The sequence below is a fragment of the Saimiri boliviensis genome, chromosome 18 (assembly GCF_048565385.1).
Source record: "Saimiri boliviensis isolate mSaiBol1 chromosome 18, mSaiBol1.pri, whole genome shotgun sequence".
Classification (NCBI taxonomy): domain Eukaryota; kingdom Metazoa; phylum Chordata; class Mammalia; order Primates; family Cebidae; genus Saimiri; species Saimiri boliviensis.
Window position 1 is genome coordinate 3,646,231 of NC_133466.1, and position 20,570 is coordinate 3,666,800.

General features: G+C 53.5%; 1 protein-coding gene and 1 long non-coding RNA gene across 3 annotated transcripts in view; one reads left to right on the forward strand and one right to left on the reverse strand.

Annotated features, from left to right (window-relative positions):
* The window catches only part of PDE9A (phosphodiesterase 9A), a 114,348-nt gene that overhangs the window by 82,326 nt on the left and 11,452 nt on the right, over positions 1-20,570 (reverse strand). The window contains exon 1 of one of the 2 annotated variants that reach the window (XM_039480410.2): positions 13,087-19,772. The exons of the other annotated variant lie outside the window; for it this stretch is intronic. The gene's annotated coding sequence lies outside the window, so the exon portion shown is untranslated. Of the gene's footprint in view, positions 1-13,086; positions 19,773-20,570 lie in introns of those variants that run through there. 2 annotated transcript variants of the gene reach the window in all.
* On the forward strand, positions 2-11,583 carry LOC141581977 (uncharacterized). Its single transcript, XR_012514810.1, has 3 exons — positions 2-294; positions 6,022-6,117; positions 9,122-11,583. It is a non-coding gene; the product is annotated as an uncharacterized LOC141581977 (long non-coding RNA).

A 20,570-nucleotide genomic window follows, 5' to 3' on the forward strand; every position in this document is an offset into this window, starting at 1 on the left:
GTGGTCAACACTGTCGCTCGGCACCGGGCCTTCAAGTATCCCATGGGAGCCATTTTGTAAATAAATTTCAAGTTCATTGACTTAAAAAAAAAAAAAAAAGACTGCCTTTCAGCATTTGGGGACTGAGAGACTGAGGCCGAATGACGAAGTCAAAGAAGTAAATCACATGACAAGAGAGCCCCTGAGGATCCCAGGAGCCCACAGTGGAACTGGTGCCCGCAGAGAAACACGACCTACGCATGGGATGGGAGCACTCACGCCCGAGTGCCACCCAGGCAGCGGTGGGAACGCCAGGTTGGTATCTGCATCTTTTGTCTGGGGCTTTGGGCCATGAGTCTCAGCTCTCAGGGAGGGCATTCGGTGTGACGAGGGTGGGGCTTCTCCAGGGCTGGACAGAGGCAGAACAGACCCGCCGAGGCCCCACCTTCCTCGCGTGGATGCCTCCCCGGACAGCTTCCCCGGCTGGGGGCTGCCAACGCAGCTTTCCTTTCCAGCACAGTCCCCTGGTATGGGGAAAACGCAGGCTAGGGAGACAGTTATTTTTTGGTGCCCAGCGCACCAATTTTTTTTTTTTTTAAAGCTAAGATTAGTTTTCTTTTTTCTTTACTTGGAAACAGTGAAATATAGAAAACAGATTTTTTTTTTTTCTGTGACTAACACCATTTCCTGTGGGCTGCTGAATTGGCAATAAGGCAGTAAACAGGACCTTGCCTTGCCTGTTACCCCTGCTGGCACCTGCCCCAGTGTGATGGTGGGTCAGGGTGGCTGTGGCATTGTGGGCATCGTCTACGACATCTGCTGTATCACCGGCTGCCTACACAGCTGGCCCTGGCCACGCCTGCAAGGGCACGGGAGCCCCTCCTGCGTCCCAGCTCTGGCCTCGCCGTTCCCTGCAAGTCTTCCTTCGCACAACTGCCCGCTCCCCGCCGAACCCCCTCCTCCGGGATGTGCTTCTCCTCCCGTGTCCTGGTGCTCAGGCTCGAGTGCAGAGGCTGCTTCTCCCAACCCCACGGCCGAGGAGTCCTGCACTTGGCTGGGTGCCAGGCTCTCGCTTCTACCACGGCACCATCCTCAGCCCCAGTCACAGTCCATGCCACGGGTTATGCCCTGGGTTATGACCGTGGAGTTGTGGCGCGGCAGGGCCCGGGCTGGGTTCCTGGCCATTTTCCCACCAAGACGGGACAGAAAGTGGTTCCCACATGGACCCGTGCGTAACCCGCTTCCGCCTGGTGTGGCAGGCTTACTTGGGGGTCAGACCTCAGTCTGCAGAGGGGAGGGGCGGAAGAGGAGGAAGGCAAGAAGGGCTCTTTCTTGGAACATTCTGGATCTGGAGCTTCTGGAGAAGCCGGAGGCGCTTTGCAAGGGGCCTGCTAAGGAGGCTGTCGTCCTTCAAAGTGTGCATCTGGCCCAGCCCAGGGATTCCCATGCAGTGGGTCTGGGTTGGGCCCCGAGAATCTGCGCATAATTTCTAAAGGGTTTCTTGGATTAGAAGCCACTGCTCAAAGATGTGTTTCTAGGGTGTCTCCCTCAGATGAGAGGGGAGGTCCCGGAGGAGGCGGGGGGCCCTGTGCTCCAACCTGGGTGGCCACAGCAAATGGCCCCTTTCTAAAGTCCTCCCCCGACCCCGCCCCACTGGGCGCTTTTCCTTGTGGGCATGAAGCGCACCACAAACTGTCCCAGCCCCTCGGCATCCACAGGGGATGATCTTGGAGTTAAATTCTCTCAAGACACATTTGGCAAGACCAACTCAAATCCTGGCTTTTTGGGCAGGCTTGAAGGGGCTGCACCCACCAGCAAGACCTCACAAGGCTGGAGGTGGGCAGTAAGCACGGAATCGAGGTCTGTTGGGACTGGGGAGGCTCATCTGACTTTACTCAGAAGGCAAGTGGCTTTGCCAAGGGCACCGGCTCACAGGCCTGGGGCTTCCCCGCCTCAGGAGCGTGAGGCCAGGCGGTCCCAGGGGATCCCTGACTGCCTCTCACTCCTGGGACCCTCAGCTCAACTTCTTTGAACGTAAATTTCCTCTGCTGTAAAATGGGCCAAAAAAGGGGTGGCTGTCATCTACAGACGCTTTGACGCCAGTGCTCCCCAAAGGTTCTGCACCAGGCTGGAGGCCGCAGCTTCGATTCCACGCAGACGCTCTGAGCCCCACGAAAAGGACCGCTGGCACCTCCAGTGACTGACCCCCAAGCGCAGACTCCTGGGGACAGCTTCTGACGGCTTTGCTCAAATGCTATTCAGATCCTGCCAGTGGGCTGCCCAGCAGAGCTCTTTCTAGCTCTTTGTGTTTCTATCAAGAGAAACAGCCGGCTTCATGAGGCTGCAACCCAGGACTCAGTGGAGAATCCGTTCCGGAGGACCGAGTGGAATGAGTGAGGAGCACTACTCTCTGGCATCGTGCCTGTGTTTGTACTGCTGGACCTTCTGGCTCTGTAAGGAAGCCCTTTCCCTGTCTTCTTAAGCCATCAGCAACCTTTAATGACCCAGATTTTTTGCAAACTGAAATGAATAATTTTTTTTCTCGTTTTGAGACAGACTCAATCTGTCGCTCAGGTTGGAGTGCAGTGGTGTGATCTCGGCTCACTGCAACCTCTACCTCAGGGGTTCAAACAATTCTCCTGCCTCAACCTCCCAAGTAGATGGGATTACAGGCATCCGCCACCATGCCCAGCTAGTTTTTTTGTATTTTTAGTTGAGATGGGTTTTCACCATGTTGGCCAGGCTGGTTTCAGACTCCTGACCCTAAATGATCCTCCTGCCTTGGCCTCCCAAAGTGCTAGAATTACAGGCGTAAGTGAAATGAATAATTTTTAAACGATATTCTGATTTTTACTGTCTGCTCTCCCTCCCCCCAAATTCACTTTTATGAAGGCTTTACATTTTGTGGCAAAATAGTTACCTCCAAAGGTTCTGTAAGGATCTGTCCTCCTTCCTGCCAGGATATAATTGGGGAAGGTTTATGCAACCAAGGCTGGGTCTCAGAGACCTGCATGAGAACGAGGCTCGTTTGCTGGGCTGTGACTGCTTGCAAGGGGCCGACGGTGACTGTGCAGTGTGCACGCTCACAAAGTCTCCCGGGGGAGTGGACGGACTCTCAGGGCTGTAGCCTCGAAGATGGGAAAAAAAGGCTGTACTCTGACAGGCCAGGGTTTTGGAATATCATGGTGGCCTTGCGAAGGGAGGGGTTCACCAAATGTGTAAGTCCTGCAGGTGAAATCTGAAGGAGTTTTTTGTGCTTGGCTTCCTAGCCTCAGGATAGCAAATAACAGAGGCGTTTAAGGTGTAACTATGAGGTCTTCCAGCAAAACAAACGGAAAAGCACCCATATGGCATGGTGGCACTCTCGTCAACCCTATGCAACCAAGCAGGCAAGCCACACGGGGGGTGGGGGGGGGCATCCTTATTCTGCCATCCAGAATAATCTCCCTTTGCGATTACGTTGGACAAAAGGTGGCGAGGCTGTCAGGAAATGTGACTCCTGGCACAAGCATAAAAGTTGACACGGGCTGTCTCCAGTGGAGAATGGGTTTGGAAGTCCATTTCAACAGTGCTCCACTCCTTATCCCCGCAGGGTTCCTGGATTTCTCTTTTGAACTGGTGGTACCTTCTTGCCAGTTCCCATTCAGTTCATCCGTTCAGTAGAAATGGGTCACACGGTCATTTGAGATCTGGACAAGAGTCATGACTTTGGCTTTTGTTGTTGTGAATTAGCCTCTAGCGGCGCCAAAGCGGACGAGAGTCTGGGCACGAGGCGATGTGTGAGCCCGAGGGATGTGGGCTGGGACCGCCGTGTTCTTGGCTGGTGTCAGGAGACGCACCAGCCTGATGCTGCTCCTGACTGTGGGAGGCCAGCCCGGCTGCCTCTTCAGACCACGGGAGGACTTCCTGGCTGCCTTGTCAGGAGGCCGTAGGGCTTTCTGTCCACATGCCGAATAATTTCGCAAATCCTTTATCCAGAAGCAAATAGCACAAACAAAGTTGATAAAATGAAATTTGAAAATGAGATGCAGAGGCAGCAGGATTAAGGGACAAAGGAAGGTTTTAGGTTGGCTTCCGGCTTGCAGACACATCAGGGCTGGAGTTCATGAGTGCGCACGGCAAGTCTCTGCAAACCCTTTCGAATGTGGTTTGATTGGCAGTGCTGTGATATTAAAGCAAGACGAGAGAAACGCATGATGACACAGAGAGCGACTCCCGCGCCGGAAACTGATGCCTCTTCATACTCAGCGGCGACCTGGGAACGTCATAGGAGAGTCACTGTCTGGGAGTCCTCATGCTGCCTGCATTAGAGAAGGCTGACGCTGACCAGGTGGCAACCACACGCAAGTGCTCATCTCAGATGTTTACACATGGAAACTGAGGCACACAGAGGTGCCTGCGGCTCCCATGCACCCAGCCAGACGTGCACATCAGGACTGCACCTGGGACCACACACGCTTGACCACAACATACACTGACTCCCAGGCTCTTTAATGTCTATATCCAAACGCGCCTCCTTCTAGACCAGGCGTCCCCAAACTATGGCCCACGGGCCACATGCGGCCCCCTGAGGCCATTTATCCGGTCCCCCGCCGCACTTCAGGAAGGGGCACCTCTTTCATTGGTGGTCAGCGAGAGGAGCACAGTATGTGGCGGACCTCCAATGGTCTGAGGGACAGGGAACTGGCCCCCTGTGTAAAAAGTTTGGGGACGCCTGTTCTAGACACACTCTGTAACAGAAGGAGCTGTGGATTTGAGAACAGGAAGCCCTGTGGTTAACCAGTTGCTTCTTTTTTTTTTTTTTTTTTTTTTTTGACATTCACTCTTGCTCTACCGCCCAGGCTGGAGTGCAGTGGTGCCATCTTGGCTCACTGCAACCTCTACCTCCCAAGTTCAAGCAATTCTCCTGCCCCAGCCTCTTAAACAGCTGGGGCTAGAGGCGTGTGCCACCACACCTAGCTAATTTTTGCATTTTTAGTAGAGACGGGATTTCTCCATGTTGGCCAGGATGGTCTTGATCTCTTGACCTGGTGATCCGCCCGCCTCGGCCTCCCAAAGTGCTGGGATTGCAGGCTGAGCCACCGCGCCCGGCCCGGTTATTCCTTTTGTCCATGGCATCTCCTTCAACCCTGTGGGCAAGCACATAACCAGTGGGAGCCTCAGTTTACCATTCTGTAAAAGGGTTGATGGCATCAACTCCACCTGTCTCTCAGGGCTGCGAGAAGCAGTCACTGAGATGACCGGTTTGAAAAGAATTATACAAAACACTACTGGGACCCAAAGTTCAATTTCACAGTTGCTGCGAATCTCACCATCCCTGCTGGTTGCAAATCCTGACTTCCACACGGGTCTGTAGCAGGTCTCTGCGTTAACAAGCGTACCTGGAAAAACTCTTCGCCGCATTTTGTCTGGCACCCACAGTTATTTCAGCAGGGACTTCAAGCGCACAATCTGCAGCGTTTCCGGAGCTGGGAAGAACGAACACCCAGCTCCTCGGTTCTCACTGTTTCTTGGGGAGGGAGGAACGGAGGCCTGAGGAGGGGCCACCAGCAGTGTTCCCAGCAAGACAGGCCTGCTCCTTGTCGGGGTTGACCAGCAGTTAATCCGGAGAAGGGCAACACCTATGTGTCACCAGGGCAGGAGGTCTGACTGGCTTCGTGGCTCAGCTCACGGCTGCTACCGGCCGTGGCCCAACCGTGTCAGGCAGTGCTGGAGGGCACAGGGACCCCGGGGTGCTGGTCAGTTGTACCCAGCCACCGAGCTTGTGGTCAAGGTGATGGCCCCATCAGTCAGGTTGGCTGGGTGGAGGCCTTTCTGACAAACGACCCTCTTGGTCACCCCTTCCAAGTGGGGACCCAGGAGGGGGACCAGGGTCACAGTGGCCACCCTGCACCCATGGCAGCACGCACTGCCTCTGCCGTCCAGCTGTCCTGTGCATGGCTTGCCTCCTGCTAATCCCGCGCTGTTCCCACGGCCAAGGCAACTGGAGCAGGGGGCTGCCCTAAGACCCCCTGGCCACACCCAATCACACTTTTTTTGCAGGAACTTTTACTGAGAGATGTGGAGCTGGTGGCGACTGTCAGCGAGCCACGTTCCCACGGATTGGATGCCGGGCTGGCCACGCTGGGACCTTGAGAGGTAAGAAGGAGGAGAAGCCCCAGGAGAAGGCACAGGAGAGGCGGGGGAGGGGCTGCAGACCTCGAGAGCCCAGGGCTGCCCAAGCTCCTGGCACCCAGGTCCTGGGGGTTTTTCTAAAGGCGCCTCAGCCTCCTTACAACAATCTCACTGAGCCTCCCCCGCACACCCAGCGGCGGCCTCTGCAGCAACCCAGATCTTCTCCAACTGGCTTCAGAGTCTGTTTCTTGCAGTGAGAACCATCTTGACTGGCACACTTAGAAGAAACAGGGCGGGAGTTTGAGGGGTCGGCCTCGAGGGGGCTGCCAAACCCACGCCTAGGGCCTCTGGGTGAAGGGACCGGACAGAGGGTCTCTCATGCCAGGGGCTGGGCGGGGGCGGGGCGGCGAGTCGTTTCCCGGTCCCCGAGGCGTCTTCCTGGACTTGACTCTATTTTATCAAATCGGAGTGGTTTTGTGTTCTGTCTCCTCTTGGGCCCTCCACTGAAAGGCTTGTTGGGGGCTGTGTTGTGGAAGGGTCCCTCAAGTTCCCCTTTCTGACCCCACATGTTCCCCTTTCTGAGCCCACATGCGCTGCCTGCAGGGTGGGGCCAGGCTGGAGCAGGGATCAGAGCTCGGGCCGGGGCAGCTGCTCGATGAGCAGGTCTCCTTGTGTCAGGCTGAGAGGGAGCGCTGGGTGCAGAGGGAGGGAGCTCCAGCTCCTGGGGTGCTTCATGGTCTTCCTGTAAAACCAACGCTCAGATAAAGGGGTTTCCGAGAGCCCCGGAGGAGCGATCCACGAGGGCTGCCGCCGCTGAATGGGAGGCGTGATTTCCACGTGAGCTGCGGGAGGGAGGGGAGGAGGAGCAGCCGGGGGCGGCTCAGGGCTCCAGTGGAATCGTACTCGGAGGATGCGTGCGCTGCATGGAAAATAGGACGCAGACTGCATGCCAGCGGCAGCTTGCGGGTGGGCATTCCGGAAGGTTCCTCTGCCTACCGAGCCGGCCTGGCATCGGCACTGCCTCGCCCGCGGCCTGTAGGGAGGAAGCTGGGCTTGCTTCGGCAAACGCGTCCCGGTGCAGCGCAGCCCTCTCCTTGTTACCTGGGTCTCTGGGGCCCATGGGACTCCAGGTCTCCCAGCTCACCGGTGTGTTTTGATCTGAAAGGAGCAACATTAAGCCCGAGGCACCTGCTTGTTCCAGTATGGAGGGGACTGGTCCATTGAGATCCTTCTAGTGGCCGCAGCGCAAGCCCACTGGGCTCCCGCCCGGCCGCTGCCAGGGGAATTGGCTGCCTCCCCCAGCCTGTCTGTGCACCCCGACCTGTGGTACCTGCTGTCCTGCTTGCCTGTCCCTGCCCAAAGACCGTCCTGGCTGCTGCACCTCTCCGGGGGGTGGCCCTGGAAGAATGCTGGCTGCACATCCGATGCCGTCTGTGTCCGTTAGTTCTGATTTTTGGAGCATGCATTGACGGATGTATGGCTCCTTCCACGTGACTTCAAATTCACACACGCATTCACATACATGAAAACCGTTTTCAGTTAGAAAAGCCGATTCCGATGTCCAGCCCCTGCTTTTTCCTTCTGCTTCTTGCCTTTCTCTTCATTACGGTGGTTGAGCAAGGAGCTGTGGGAAGATGGTTACCCAGAACGGAGTGTCCTTGGTCCCAGCCCAGCCTCCTGCTCGGGCAGGCAGCTCGCAGAAGGGCACTGAGGCTGTAGAGGGGCCAGGCAGGAGTGTGGGAGGAGGCACTTGTCTAGCGGTTTTATTTGGGCTCCAGATAGAAAATGGCTTTTCACTGTCTCTGCCCCATTTACCCTTGCCATTTCAGCATCTCTTTAGTCCAAATGTGGCCAGCAATGACAGCTGAGAAAATTATTCCCTCTCCAGCGCAATTAGGAGCCGGGCAGAAGGGCTGGTAATAACAGAGCAGAGACCTGCAGCCGGCAGTGCCCTGCCAAGCCCCTCACGCCCCCAGGGCTCTGTGTTGGGACTGCTTCCATCGATTCCACACCGGGAAGGGAAGAGCAGACCGTGGTTCTCTTTCTATTTGAGACGCTTCCTTGCAGCTGCCGTGAACATTTCTTGCTGGGTTTGTCAGACTCTAGTTTGGATTGGCACAAAGTCAATAACCTCTGGACATTGTTCGGTTTCTTGCATAGACATGTGTGGTGCTATGTAGAAATTCTCCAGTTCCTGGACAAACAAGATAACTGGGCAGTGCGCAGTGGCTCACGCCTGTAATCCTAGCACTTACGGAGACGGAGGAGGGTGGGTCACCCAAGGTTAAGAGTTCAAGACCAGCCTGGCCAGTGTGGCAAAAACCCATCTCTACTAAAAATACAAAAATTAGCCAGGCATAGTAGCATGTGTCTGCAGTCCCAGCTCCTTAGGAGGCTGAGGCAGGAGAATTGCTTGAACCTGGGATACAGAGGTGGCAGTGAGCCAAGGTCATGCCACTGCACTCCAGCCTGGGCGACAGAGCAAGACTCCATCTCAAAACAAAACAAAACAAAACAAAACAAAACAAAACAAAACAAACCCCAAACTGGATGGTCACTGGGGTTTGAGTTGAGCACACTAGGTTGGGGAAAGAAAACCAGCCCCATCACAAAAGAACAGTGTTGAAGTGAGACACTCAGGGGCCAGGTCATGAGGATGGTGGGACGGGCCTCCGTAACAGAGCGCCCGCTCTGTGAGGCTGGCTGCAGCTTTTTCACCAGAAAGACGACCCCTCAAAGCCGGTAAACCAGGATGGGGTTAGTTTCCTCTCCAAATCCCTGAAGATGTCTGTGTTACCTTTCAAAATCATTAAAAAACATATCTATGTCAGGTAAGTCTCGCTTTGAGGTTGGTTGTTGTAAAACATGTAATTATGTTCATTGTCTTGCTGCTACCGCTTACATGACTGTGAAATTCTTTATTCAATTGCCTTAGCAACAATTTTTACAGAGCTTCTTTGAACTTGGAGTAACAAATCTGGAGTGAAATTTTCTTCATTATGATTATTCTGCAATCTTTCCCCCCAAGTAGTTTTAAGTGGCTAAGGCTGAAGATGAGAGCCCAGGCACGTACCCAGCGCGACGCGGAGCTCCTGCAGCAGAAGGGCAGCCCCTCTTTCCCGAGGATGGGGGAGTGGGCTCTTGCTCCTCTCCAAGGGCAGCTGGTTAATGAGGCCAGACGCCCCGGCTCACAGCTGGCGCCCACCCTGCTGTATTCACACGGCTACTGACCTCAGCCTCTCGAGCATCTTACACTCCACCCTGCCTCATAGTTTGGTTTACTCTTGTAACTGGATGATGGTGTTTATTATAAATGTCAGATTGACATCAGAAATCTCCTACCCAACCAAAGTAAGGAGTACTGATTTCCACAAGCAGCCGCGCTGGCCTCCGAGACATGGAGGGCCAGTAACCAGGGATCATCACATTGACAATCACGGGAAGGTGACACACAGCCCCGAACTAGAGACCAGCCGAGTGGCCTGCAATGGCTGCGTGTGAAATTGTGGCCCACCCACAACACGCCACGCTGCTCAGCAAGGGAAAGGTGCACACGATGACTTGGACGGAACTCAAGGTAATGTAATCTCAAGAGGTCACATACCGTGTAATCCCATTTATCTAATATTCTTGAAATGACAGAATTGAAGAGCTAGGGAACAGATTCCTGTTCACCAGGACAGGGTGTTGGAAATAGAGTTAGGGTGGGGTGTTGAAAGTGGGTGTAGGTTGGGGATGTGGTAAAGGAGGGAGCCTTGCAGTGATGGACTATTCTGGATTGTGACTGTGGTTGCGGTTGTGAGAGCCTAACAGGCAGTAACACTGTGTAGAACTCAGTACCCATGCTCAAGTGAACACAAGTGCATTAAGCTGTTCTTGCGTTGCCATAAAGAAATATCTGAGACTGGGTAAATTATAAAGCCAATTTCTAATTGGCTCACGGTTCTGCAGGCTGTACAGGCATGGCACCGACATCCCTTGCCTTCTGGGGAGGCCTCAGGGAGCCTTTACTCACAGGATCAGGAGCAGGCATGCACACACCATTACTCACGTGATGAAAGGAGGTGCGCGCACCCATGCTGGTGGGATGGGGGAAGAGACAGAGAGAGAGAGAGAGAGAGAGAGAGAGAGAGAGAGAGAGAGAGAGAGGAGATGCCTCGCACCCTCACACCTAAACGACCAGATCTTTCGAGAATTCACTCACTCTCCCAAGGCTGGCACCATGGGGGTGGCGCTAAACCATGTGAGAAACCCACCCGCACGACCCAGTCACATCCCAGCAGGCCCCACTCCAACACTGGGGACACCAATTCAGCATGAGATTTGCGGGGGGTGGGGGGGTTGGGGACAAATATCTAACCTACATCAGCAAGTAGGGCTGGGAAATCTGGATCAGATGGGGGCTTGTCTCACTGTCAACACCCACGTTGTAAGACTGTGCCATAATTTTGCAAGACATTCCCAGTGAGGGAGACTGGATGGAGGGTACGCAGATCTCTCTGCTGTCTTTCCTACAGCTGCATGGAACTCTCCTCCTATCCTCAGGAGAATATCCGAGATGAAGCTGCAGCACCCAGGCAGAGGCAGTGAGCCCGGCGCCCTTCGGGCGTGTGCATCTGCACAGCCCTGCCAGAAAGCAGGTTGGCAGTATTGTGCCCTTTGACTCACAGTCACGTTTCCAGGAATGGCTCTTAGGGAAATAATGAAGACAAACATCATAACAAGAGCATTTGTTAAGGGCCAGACGCGGGCGCTTTCCACGAACCAGCTCGCCTAATCGCCACAGCACGCCTGGACTTATGCCCAAACCAGTGCCCTGCGCTGCCGTGCTGCGAGCAGGGGTGCTCTGAGCATGTTCCTCCTGGGTTATTCACTGCAGAGAAATGGAGTTAAGCTGAATATCTCATAAACAATGAAGTGATTACATTTCAGCCAGCCTCCATGATGCAACTTTATGGAGGCATTCAAATCATGTCTGTGAAGAGAATTTAATGTTATGTCGGAAACTGCTGCTGATGGAAGGCTGAGTGAAAATGATCAGGTCACAAAATCGTGTAAAAGAAAGCCACACACGCACGCGCGCGCACACACACACACACACAGACACACACTCCTAAATGCACACTTGCATGAGAACACTAGCGGGCGGAGAACTTAGGTGCGCACAGTAGTTTTCTCTGGGTAGTGGGGGACGAATTATTTTCTCCCTGATCCTGTTCTGCATTTTTCATAATTTCTGCAATGAATATGTAGGGTTTTTATAACCAATAAAAAAGTTATCTAGCTCTGGAAGCCGAGCTTAGAAATTGATAACAGAACCAGCCCACGAGCATGCTGTACTGCATTTACATAAAATCCTCATGGGAGAAAACAGGTCTTTACCATTTTTATTTGGAAGAACACTCTTTGGCATCAAGCCAAGCAGCTGAGAAAATTAAACGCCAGTTAACCAGAGGACAGAAATGGGAATCTGAAGAGCGCGTGGCTGCGGGTAGGAGAGGGCCTGGTGCAGGAGACGGGGGAGGCCAGAGGAAATGGGGAGGGGGAAGCAGCACAGAATCCGGGGCGGACGACGAGGCCGGGGGCCCCTCTTGGGAAGGGAAGGGGAGAGGCCTCCATGGCTCTGCACTGGCCACAGGGGCGTAGGCGGGGCCATCTTGCAAAGGCCAGGGGCCCGAAGGAGGGAGGAGAGGAGCAGCCCCCGGCCTGGGTTTCCATCCTGAGAGTCACACAGAGTCCTGAGAAGAAGCCTCATAGCCAGGCCTCTCTCCCCAAGGGCCAGCAGTCGGCAGAGTGTTAAGGAATTTCTCACGCTATGGTACCCCAGGCTGGGCCACTGATGGAGACCCTGTCTCAAAAAAAAAAAAAAAAAAAGAATGCCTAAAACTCCAGCACGTCCCACTGGCCCTCAGCTCCATGCACCTCCCATACTGTGGAAGTGGAGATTTCAGTGATGAGGAAGGGTGGGGCGTCTGAGGGCCCCAGGGGAATCCAGTGAGCCTGGGCAGGGGTCCCACTCTGACCACTGAGACTATGCCAGCCGGGGACCGGCAAGGACTTGCTGCTGGTGGACTGCATTTCCTTGATGCAAGGTTAGGGAGGGGAATCTGTCAGCGTGGATTCAGATTTCATTTCTTCATTTCTATAAGTACATCTGCTCTAACTGTTTAGACACTAATTGCAAAGCAACACAATCATTGTGTAATAATCTAAGTATCGACACAATCAAGCATGACGCATTCTCCTTGGGGTCAGGTCCACTCAGTGTCCATGAGGCTGTGGATGACCACTGTCGTGAGACCTGAGTGTCCCGCAGATGCCCTGCAGGCCAGCAGTCACAGGCAGCATTGCCCAGGCACCTGGGCTGGCCCCCTCAGCAGAGCGGCGCAGGCAGGACCCTCCTCACACAGCAAGGGGGGCGATTCTGGATTTGGGGGCCACCATGACAAACAGAAGCAGAGACGCATGTGAGCCCACAGCTGTCACCTCAAACCCCCAGTTCCAAATGCGGAACCCACACAAGAACCCTCTTGGTTCCCATTCATTCTCTCCTTGGTGCCACAAATGCAACTTCATAAAATAATGGAAACTACTGTGATTTGCTCAACTGTTCATATTGCTTTATGTGTTAGGATGACATTACGGTTTTGTGAGGAAAAGGGTTCAGTTGCTCAAACTGTGCAAAGGGCCACACTAGACTCCCAAACTGTCAGGGCGGAGGAGGCTGTGGGGCTGGAGGTGAGAACAGTCAGTCAGTGGAATGGCCTCTGCGACCCAATGCTCCTAGGTGGCTCGGTTCCACCTGGGCAGGCGTGAGGTTGCCTGGGCCAGTGCCTTTCGGCTGTCTCTTATCTCCAGGATCACCCTGGCCAGTTGATGTTGTACACTGCTCTAAGTGCAAGAGAGGCAGAGGAGTGGAAAGAGAAGAGGCGGAGATGTGAGTTCAGTTCCAGCTCCTCCTCCCACCAGCTTGACCCGGGGAAGATTTCTTACCTTTTTGAGGCTCTGATTCTTTGCTGCAAAGCGAGACAAATCCTACCTCGCCCACGGGAATGCTAGGAGATCTGTCATGCAGCTAGCGGGCCCGCTACACATTACGTACTCGGCTGAGCGGCAGCCGTGATCACAGGAGGGGACGCTCGAAACTCATGGATCCTCCTCCTCCTCCTCCTCCTCCTTTCCCTTCCAAAGCCGTTTCGCAAGCACGTGGCACCGAGCCAGGTGGCCTTCACCTCAACATGTCAGCGTTTCTGGGTGTTTCGACAGAGTATGGGACAAAAACCTGCCTTAACCTGGGGAGGCCACCATACAGCAGGCTCTAACTGCTCTAACCGACCTACTGAGCCCTGCATTGATCAGCGGCCACATCCAACAGTATCCAAAGTGCGGTGGAAGCCGGAGGCCACATCAATACAAATACACGTGTGTTAATAAGATCAACCGTGATGGATGAACAGAAAACCACACTCGACGGGTTCAACGATCCATTCGACCTGTGCTTCGTGACTGTTTTCTCTTTTTCTAAACACGGCAGGGCATCTTGGCAAGGGGACGTCTTTGCAGGCAGGCCCCGGGTGGGTCCCTCCACACCCCAGCACTGAGCTGGACCTGCCCTTAGGCATGTGTTCAGGGGTGCTGGTGCTCAGGCTTGTGCCTGTGTGGGCAAATCCTGTGTTCCGTGGTTTTATGTTACGTGGGTAATGATTCCATGCCATAACCACCACCGACGGGAACTGAGAGCACGCTCAGGCCGGAACCACGGCCAAGTGCCCCACAAGCCCAGTGACTCTGGGACCTCAAAAGGACCTCCTGAGTGCTGTGTCATCCTCATTCCCAGAGATGAGGACAGACAGACAAGACAGAAGAGCCTGGCCTGGCCCTGAACGAAGGTGGGGTGGGCTTGTGGCCGCAACGGGACGTGCGGTTTCTGTTTGTCTTGTTCTTAAGTTACTGATATTTCGGAGTGAATACTCAGAATAAACATTGATTCAGGCTCCCCCAAAGGAAAATAAACCAATTCCAATTCCTCTTATTTTCTCTATCCTAGACTGCGAATCATTTTTATAGCTTTTATTAGCGATTAAGCTTCTTTATCGGCTTCCAAAAGATTTTGCTAGGCTTCATCTGCCCTCGAGCAAACCAACACATCCCAGCCGGGCTCGGGGACCTCTCTGGAGCGGGAGAGAACAGACCAAACCGGCCCGCAGGACCAGCCAAACCCAAACCACTGGCAGATACGCAAACTTCTATCCTTGAGGGAGTTAAAAAGTGAATTTTCTATTGCCTTTTTCAGTGCTTGATAATTACGAGCGTTTAATATTAAAAAAAAAAAAAAACTAAAAGAAGCCAAGCCCCAAGTTCCACATTCTATTGTTTTTTCTTATTGCCCAAGAAATAAATGCGCGTTCACTGAAGAAACATTGTGGGTGATCTATGAATCATCTATCAATCAACCAATCAATCAATCACTGTCTATCCATCCATCTATCTGTGTATTTCTGCAATTCATCTGCAATTTACCTCTAATTACAAATTACACTTATACATTTGGACACCTTGTGCATTTCGTTTGGTCTCTTGCTTTTAGAATACTTAACAATAATGTCACACTCAGAATCGCTTACAGTTAACTGCCAGGCAATCACTGCTTTTCTATTCGCTAAAGTAAAATCTGTATTCAGCCTCACTTCCTTCTCCAATTTAGGAGATATTTTTCAGGTTACTGTATTTGAAAAAGAATATATGATGATGACAGAAATGACCACGGATTCCCATGTGCTGGAGGCATTTAAGACATTATTTAAAACAGCAACAGCAGCAAACACCTCTCTGTTATGGAAATGCTCAGATGTACATAAGAGCTGGAGGGGAGCGCCGTGAAGCCTCAGCCGCACACCCACAGCTTCAGCACCTGTCCCCACGCCTCCCTCCTGCTTGAACTGGGCCCCAACCTCCCCAGCACCGGAGTTACCCTGAAGTCAGCCCATCTGCACGCGTCTCCGTGCCGTTCTCTAGAGCGCAACGTTGCCTTGGTGGTGAAGATAACCACAGTGCTATTAGTACATGGAGAGAAAATGAGTGAGAGCCTCACACCGTCTCAGCCTGTCACACATCTGGATCTCTAGGTCGTGGTTTAAGGATCAAAGATAACATGTGTTCAAGAAATAAGGGGCAAGAAAAGGGATGGGAAGTGTACCTACGAACAGACCTCAGGGGACACCAGGCAAACGCAGCCTGTGGGCCATGCCAGGATCCTGACTTGAAAACAAATGCATCCGTGTGTATGCGTGTGAATGTGTGAGTGAATGTACGTGTATGAGTGTGAATGTGTAACCGTGTGTGTGAGCATGTGTGTGAATGTGCATGTGTATGTGGTGTGATTGTACGAGTGCGTGCGTATGAGTATGTGTGTGTGTATGTGGTGTGAATGTGTGGGAGTATGAGTGTATGTGTGAATGTGTATGTGTGTGACTGTGTGAGTAAATGTGTGTGAGCATGTGTGTGAATGTGCATGAGTATGTGGTATGAATGTGTATGAGTGTGTGTGTGAATGAGTGTGACTGAGTGCATGTGTAAATGTACGTGTGTGGTGTGAATGTGTATGAGTATGTGTATGTATGAGTGTACTGTGTGTGTGTGAATGTGTGAGTGTGAATGTGACTGAGTGCATGTGTAAATGTACATGTGTGTGGTGTGAATGTGTATGAGTGTGTATGAGTGTGACTGTGAGTGCATGCATAAATGTATGTGTGTGGTGTGAATGTGTATGAGTATGTGTGTGTGTATGTATGTACGTATGAGTGTACTGTGTGTATGAGTGTACTGTGAGTGTGTGTGTGAATGTGTATATGTATGTGTACTGAGTGTATGTGTGTGAATGTGTGAATGTGTATGTGCATGTATGAGTATACTGTGTGTGTGAATGTGTGTGTGTGTGAATGTGTGTACGTGAGTGTACTGTGTGTGTGAATGTGTATATGTATGAGTGTATTATGAGTGTATGTGTGTGAATGTGTATGAGTATGTGTATGTCTGTGTATGTATGAGTGTACTCTGTGTGTGTGAATGTATGTATGAGTGTACTGAGTGTATGTGTGTGAATGTCTGTATGTGTGTGTGTGTGTGAATGTGTATGTGTATGTATATGTATGAGTGTACTCTGTGTGTGTGAATGTATGTGTGTATGTGAATGTAGAGTGTACTGTGAGTGTATGTGTGTGAATGTGTATATGTATGAGTGTACTGAGTGTATGTGTGTGAATGTCTGTATGTGTGTGTATGAATGTGTATGTGTACGTATGTGTATGTATGAGTGTACTGTGAGTGTGTGTGAATGTGTGTATGTGTGTGTGTGAATGTACGATACACGGTTCTTTTACTGCCATGCGTCTGTTGAAGTACCTGCATTATGTTAAATAATGCATACGTTGAGGGTGATGCTGGCGTGCCCACCTGGTGCCAGGGCCGACCTCTGTCTGGCAGGCATGGTCGCACTGGGCTGTGTGCAGGCTCCCGTGCTCAGCACCAGCTCTGCCTCTCATTTTCCATGGCTGTGGGCAAGTTCCTGAGCCTCTTCAGTCTGTGTTGAGCAGCAGCACGGAGACGAGACCGGGAGCCTCTGCAAGACACTTAGCTGTCTGGGCCATGGCGAGTACTTATGGCTGCTGGGCAGATCCTCTCCACTCATGTGGAAACTGAGGCCTGAGAACATACAACCAGCTGCGCCATTGCTGGTTCCAATCTGACTGCTGATTCCAGGGCCCCGGATGAGCCGCTAAGTGGGGTGTGGGTTGTCATTTTGACCCAATGCTCTGAAGCGTGTCATGGCCTCCTAAGATTCACTTCGTAAACATGTCCCTTCTCTGCGCCAGGCATACAGGAACCTTCAATAAATGTCTGTGAAGTGGAAGGATTTGATGGGCACATTTGCCTAACTTGACGGAGTGAATCCCATTCAATGTGTAGTGAGACTCAGTGGGAGGCAGAGAGATATCTAAGGCCCCGAAGGCAGGGGAGGCAGGGATGTCAACAATGAACAAAAATAAAGGTGGTGTGATGCTGCCGGCAGCCCTGCAGCGGGAGGAGGCAAGGAAGGGAATCTCCCGGGAGCCTCAGGAGGGAGCTCAGCCCTGCCCACACCTGGATTTCAGCCCAACGACTCAGATTTTGGACTTCATCCTCCAGAACTGTGAGAGAAGCCGTTTCTGTTGTTTTAAGCGGTGGCATTTATGGCCATTTGCTACAGCCTCTGTTTTAAGAGGGTTGGAATCCTTTTTGCGAGCAATGGGCGTCCTGGATGCCGGGGGCCTGTGTATGTGACTGGGGGAAGCTTTAGGGGGTGAAGGAGGCATTGATGAGGGGTGACACCAAGGGCTCCTCAGTTGGCCAGGGGCTGCAGAGGGGGTTGCTGTGACCGTCGAGGGAGGTGGGAGGGTGGACGGAGTGGCTCTGATCATCGGTGGGGAGCTCCTCTCCTGATGGAGAAGGTTCACCAGCGGGACACGGCTACACCTACTTCTGAACACCCTCCAGTTCCCACTCAGTGCCTCGCGGCGCGTCGGGATTTCAGGGCCCGTTTCCCCACGCCAGGCCTCCGCACAGAGCCCATTTATCACGGCTGCTCTGTTCATCACTCTCGTCATCTTTCTGGGTGGCTTCTCTTTTGTTTTTCTCACTGCTGGTGTCTGAGGCCAATCTCTGCTGTTATAAATAATGGATCACAGGGGACTGAAAATGCAAAAAGCGATGAACCAGAAGAATAAGAAATGTGCTGAGATGGAGCTCCGCTCACAGGACTCTCACCGGGGAGTTTCGATGGCCTCTTGCCGGTGGCAATCCGCTTGAGTCCTGGAGACTCGGTTCAAGCAAGAGGCAACTCTTGCTGCCTGAACAGGACCTTTTGGCCACCCACTCTGCGGGGCCTCACGCTTGTCTCAATATTTCATGCTCACTTCTCCCGGGGCCTCTGTCTGTCTCTACTGTATCATGAGTCTGCGTGGGAGCCAATGCAACCATTCCCTGGAATCCAGGCTCCCTGGACTTGGGGATGGCAGGAATGGGGAGGGCGGGGTAGGAGGTGCTGGGGGCCCTGGGCGCAGCCCCTCTGGAGGATCACTGGGGGAGAGGACTTTCTCTCAGCATGCAGCCCCGTAAGGCAGTATGTGAGAATGGCGTGGCTGGGCAGGGGTGAAAAGATTTGGAGGAAGCCATGGGGAAGGGACAACCCAGCGGGGGAGGCAGGGAAGAGGGGAGGCAGACGGGAGTGGAATCCTTTCTGTGCGCCCCTCCCCCAACTTCCACCCAGAGAGCTTGGATGACTTGCTACACCCCATTCCACCATCATCATTTCCAAGTGGGAATGCGCTAGGGGAGGGGAGTCCGCCAGCACTGCAGGGGGAAAGGGCTGTTCATCAAGCAGAAACGCATGTCTTGCGGTGGTTCCCTTGAGAAGGGCCACGGTGTTCCCAGCCAGGCCTGGAACAGGGCACAAGTCCTGGACCAAACAGAAGGGGGTGGGGAGGAGGGAACTTGGTGCCACAGGGTTCTGGGGAAGTGGGGCTTGCCAGCCCTTTCGAGAAGGCCCCGCGAGGCTTTTGGAATAAAGGTAATGCCTGGCCCTTGCCAGACACCTGTTGTGATCTGAACTTGCATAAAATCCCAAAACCTGCAAGTACTGTGAGACCAATGTGAGCGGCAGGTCAAGTTTTTCATTCTTCCTGGCTCAGCTTCCCTCCATCCTCACCTCTCTCTTCCTTGGTTTTCAGAGAACAAAATAAACATACAGGGTGGGTGGGCCGTGGGGAGGGAGGGGCCTGTTTCTATTCAAAACTCTTTTTCAAGTCACCTGTCAAATAGAATGTTAAATCCTCCTTTAAAAAACTTGTGCCCTGACCATAACGTGGAGTAGTTGAAGCACTGTGGCCACGTCGGCACCCTCTCCCCTGGTCTGTACTTATGCGGGGACTTCTCCCTTCGGAAAATCAGTATTGCATCTCTCCGTTTTCTATGGATTTGGTGTCTGAATGGACAGGCTTTGGGCTGCTGGAAGTTTCAGGGACTCCTCATCTGACTTCCTCACTGTGATTTTGGGGACCTCTCCATCCACCCTCCTGACTGGTCATATGATTGGCCAGGCTGCAAAGCGTGTTGGGGTTGTTTGCTGTTTCCCCAGTGTGGCTCTTCACCCCTGGCTGGGGAACAAAGAAGCAAAATCAGTGTACAGGAAGCGAGAGGGCAGATGGGACCAGGTGCCTTGACATGCTGGGGAGGTGGGGGACTGAGGACAGCCTGGAGCCCGGGAAGGCGAGTCAGCCGTCGCCAAGAGCCGGCCCTTGGGCTGCCTTTCAACCTTTTGGGCTGCGATGCTCTCCTTGGTGACGCGATGTCCTCTGCTCTACCACATTAGGGTTTCAAAGGCCAGAAGATGGGGAAGGGTGACGGTCACTTCTGCTTCTCAAAGGGGGTGCTATGGAAGAAACTGTGTCTCCTCAACATGCATGTTTTAGTCCAGACCCCCAGCACTTCACAATACGGCCTTATTTGGAGATAGGGCCTTTGAAATGGGAGGCCCTTGTAAAATGAAGAGCTGAGGACACAGACGCGGAGAGGCCCGGCCCTGCGAGGACCGGGGAGGAGGCGCCAGCCCAGGAGAGGCCGCAGAAACCGGCCCCGCTGCAGCCTGACCTGGGAATTCGACCTTCAGACCACGAGGGTCTCAGCCTCTGCTGTGGAGGCCGCCGGGCCCGTGGTCCTCTGTGACGCCGATGCACGCGGGGGAGTGCAGCCCTTACAAAGCGGAGACCACCGAGCTGCGGGAGGGCTCGGGAGGGGTCTCGGCGCCTTCGGTTCCTGCTCTGCGCTCCTGCTGGGTCCCAGCGGCTGAGTCAGACGGGCTCATCAGAAGCCAGCCAGCCACCCTCACTCCTTCCCGGCAGCCTCACACTTAGGCTGTGGGGAGACATCAGAAGTGCTTTGATGCCAGCCTGCCACTGGCAGCTCCAGCTGAGGTCGTCGTGGACAAGAACCCAAGTCCAAGGACAGCAAGAAAGGCCTTCTGGAGCTGATGGCCACGCCCTTCCTGCTGCAGCCACGCCCTTTGCACCGACCACGCCCACTGCACTGAGGACCACGCCCCCCGGCTGTGGCCACACCCTCTGTGCTGACGGCCACGCCCCCACCCAGGGCTGCTTTCCCGTCGGATAAAAACTCTTTAGATGTCAGACCCCAGAGACTGTTGGGGAAGGGGAGCCTGTTCTTCGGGACCCCAGGAAGGCAGCGTTTCCTGTGCTCAGGACTCCTTTCTCAAGGTCCACACTGCCTCCCCAACCCGCCGTTTCTCGGAAACCTCGCGGGGCCTCACTGGGCAGCGGTGCCAGGGCAGCATCAGGCGCTTGAGGGACAGGTGGTGGAGACACGCGGGACAAGCTTCGCCCCTGGCCCAGCCGCGCAGTGCCCTCTCCCGGGGGAGCTGCTTGCAT